The following is a 4,036-nucleotide window of genomic DNA, read 5'->3' as shown; positions in this document are numbered from 1 at the left end:
CACACAGCAGAGTCCAAATACATTTTTTTATGAGATTGAATGAGAATGAGAGAGAGAGAGAGAGAGAGAGAGAGAGAATTGCACCAGGGCCTCCAGCCACTGCGATCAAATTCCAGATGTGTGCACTACTTTGTGCACATTCATGACCTTCTGCATCTGTCACCTTGTGCAGCTGGCTTACGTGGGATCTGAGGAGTTGAACATGGGTCCTCAGGCTTCACAGGCTAGCAGCACTTTAACTGCTAGGCCATCCCTCCAGGCTCAAATACTTTTTGTTTTCAGGCTAGGGTCTCACTCTAGCCCAGGCTGACCTGGAATTCACTATGTAGTCTCAGGGTGGTCTTGAACTCATGGTGATCCTCCTACTTCTGCCTCCCAAGTATTGGGACTAAAGGCATGCACCACCATGCCTGGCTAGCAAATACTTTTCTTTTAAACTAAACAAAAGCTCAGTTTTTAAATTTTTTTTTAATTTAAAGAGGGTATCGGAGAGAAAGACAAAATGGGTGCACCAGGGCCTCTAGCCTCTGCAAACTTCAGATGCATGAGCCACCTTATGCAGCTGGCTTTTTGTGGATACTGTAGAATATAAACTGGGTCCTTTGGCTTCACAAGTGAGTGTCTTAACCACTAGATAATCTCTCCAGCCCCCCCCAAATACTTTTGAATGTCTTTTTTTGTTTGTTTGTTTTCGAGGTAGGGTCTCACTCTAGCCCAGGCTGACCTGGAATTCACTATGGAGTCTCAGGGTGGCCTCGAACTCATGGTGATCCTCCTACCTTTGCCTCCTGAGTTCTGTGATTAAAGGTGTGCGCCACCACACTTGGCTTCAGTGACTTTCTTAAGCAGCTGCTGAGCCATTCTAGCATTCAGAACATGGGTAGGTTGGAGCCCTGGATAAAAGTCCTTCTCTAAACCAAGATCAGTTCCTCTTCTCCCTACTGAAAATCCCTTTCCCTGGCCCACTGCCGTCATGGAGCTTCTCCTCAAGTCGATAACTCAAAATTAACCCTTTCCTTCCACAAGTTGCTCTTGGTAAGGTATTTTCTACCAGCAACGGGAAGCTGACTGCAACCCTATGTGTACCACTTACTTATACATACATGTATAAGTAAACTTATTACATATGCACACATGATGTAGTTGCAATTGAAGAAGTTGTTGGAACTAGACCAGAATCCTGATCATACCAGCTAAACCCATGGCTGGAACCAGGGAACATATCACCCCAGAAAAGGTTGAATTTTCTGGGTTCAAATTTCCTGGGTTCAATTTTCCTGGGTTCAAATACCAGTTCCAACAAGTTGTAAGTTCTTCCCTCCATTTTCAGGTAGAAAGAGTAATGATTCCCATGTGTGGAGCTCTTAGGACATCACTGAGTTAGTATTTGTAAGGCAGGAAGAACAGTAACCAGCCAACCTGCCTGCTAACTAAAAATCATCCAAGGCCATTGATCTTGCCCAAGGTTCTGATTCTCCTAAGCTGACCATTCCCCGGAGAACCCATGGCTTCTGTGGCTGGGACATGGCCCCACTACTTACCTGAGTCTCTAAATAGAGCTTTGGTACTCCTTGTGCTGCTACGCTTCTCTCACTTCCAAGCTCATGGAGGGGCGCTTCATAAATGTAACTGTGGAGCCACGGGCCTCTCGGCTTGTGTCTGACACTCCCTGATGATTTGGCAGCTCCTTTGACATGCCAGAGCTACAGCATCTAGGAGTGGGCAATGCCTCAAGTCTCCTCCCCAGAGACAGGCTTTGTACTATCGAGAGGCTGGGGATGTGGACCAGAGTTCAATGGCGATCACAAGGGGAGTCAGATGCAGGAAGAGAATTTTTGCAGGGTCTTGGGAGTGGACTCAGGGTGAGCAGCAAACAGGTGTTCTGGTGCTGGCTAAACTCTAGGCTTGAGACTCCCCTGGCTCTGGGCTGTTGTCCTAGGCTGGGACTCTGGATTGGAGCCTGGAGCTGCAGGGGTGCAAAAGAGTTGCCGCTGTGCTGCAGCCAGTGGATCTAGTCTCTCCTGGTGTGCTGAGACCATGTCCCTGGCTAGGACCTCTCTGAGGACAAGGGTGACCATCCTGGATTTCCTGAAGCCCAGCGCTTACTTACTTACTTTGGACCCTGCTGCTCCAACCCAACTCAGCCTCTCTCTGGCCTGAGGCTGACCAGAAGGACCCCAGATCCAATCTAGTTGCCAGCTGCCAAAGATGGTCTCTGAACAGACATTTCTCCTTTGTCTCTGGTCACAGCTGATACAGGCTTGGCATAGAGACATGTTTCCCTTGCCCAGTATTCTAAGAGGGATTGAGTGCAGAGGGCTTGTGAGTACTGTGGGGGAAGCAAGACCCACAGAAGTCAATAGTTCCTGATGCTTAACCTTCTGCTCAGGTGTTTCCATGCATGTGGACCCATGGAGAGCTGGTTGGCTACCCAGACCAAATTCAAGGGCATCATCCAGCTACCTGAAATACAACAGTACCCCTTTGAATAGACAGAATTTGGTGAAAGGAAGAAGAAACAGAATTTCATCACAGTGTGGATGTGAGAAAAAATATATATATACTAACGCTTGGTGTAGCTGGTCCTGTCCTGAATGCAACGTGAACGCTATCCTCCCCGTAACCCTGCAGGTGTCAGCCTCATTCATGATCAACTGAGGAAGAGGGAAGTTAAGTAACTTACCCAAGGTTTCACGCTTTGGAGTGACAAGCGATTTGGATCCAAGCACTGTGGCTCCAGAGAGGTTTCTTGTTTGGGTATGAAGTGTCAACAAAAGCAGGCCCACGTGTTGACTGGCTGGACTCCAGATAGCAGTGCTCTTGAAATGTTATTGGATTCTGAGGTCACTAACCTCATCAATGGATTGATCCATTCATAAGTTCACAGCTGAATGGACTAGGATGTGGAACCAACTTGGAAGAAATGGGTCACTCCAGGCATGCCTTTCAAAGGCGTATCTTTTCTCTTCACCCCGACTGCTTCATGGCTGCCAAGATGTGGGCAGTTTGCCTCCATCGTGCCTTGTCACTACAACGATGTGTCTGCCTTGCTGTGGGCCTAAAAGTCAAAGAGCCACCCAACCGTCACCTAAAACCATGAGGCAAAATAAACCTGTCCACATACAAGCTGTTCTCAGATATCCTGTCACAGCGATGGAAACACAGATAACAAAGAAAATTGGTACCAGAAACAGGGTCATTGCTGTGACTCTCCATAAGTAGGTGGCTCCAAAGTCTTTAGATCTGGTTTATGGGATGAATTTGAAAACGTTTGGATAAGCTAAACCTAGAAAAGGTTTAGCATGCTACAAGCAAAGCCTGGCAGGTGATTTTGATGGACCTGCAGGCTGATAAGAATGCAGACGGCACATGGGAGTGAGGGTTCTGCTGGGAATTGGGCTAGAATCCATTAATGTTACGTTCTGGCCAAGAATTTGTCTGCATTTGTTCCATGTCCTGAGAATTTGGGGAGAGGCTGAATTTAATGGGGACAGGTTAATTGATCGGGTGGAGGTCATATCTAGGCAGCCCTTTGCATGAGTCACTGACGGCTTTTAGACAGATTTACAGTAAGACTACAGAACGGAAAGCAGAGCAGAAGGATTTGAAATACTTTAAATCTGGCCAGAAAAGGAGTTTCAAACTGGGACCAAGGTAGGTATGGTTGTTGTTAAAGAGATTAGTGCCAGGTAAAAGAAAACAAAACCAGATTAGAGGCACATGCCTCTAATCTCAGCTCTTGGGAGGCTGGGGCAAAAGTATCATGAATCCCAGGGCGTCTTAAGCTACAAAGCAACAGTTTCTCTCAAAAATACAAAAGAAGAAGGATAGGAAGAGGAGGAAGTGGAGGAGGAAGTAAGGAAGAAGGAGGAGGATAGAAAGCTGGGCATGGGGTGCACACCTTTTAATTCTATTAGCACTCCATTTGGGAGACTGTGGTAGGAAGATTGTTGTGAGTTGGAGGCCAGCCTGAGACTACAGAGTGAATTCCAGGTGAGCCTGGGTTAGGGTGAGACCCTACCTCAAAAAAAAGGAG

The sequence above is a fragment of the Jaculus jaculus genome, chromosome 1, assembly GCF_020740685.1.
Source record: "Jaculus jaculus isolate mJacJac1 chromosome 1, mJacJac1.mat.Y.cur, whole genome shotgun sequence".
NCBI lineage: Eukaryota > Metazoa > Chordata > Mammalia > Rodentia > Dipodidae > Jaculus > Jaculus jaculus.
This window is presented reverse-complemented; position numbering follows the sequence as displayed.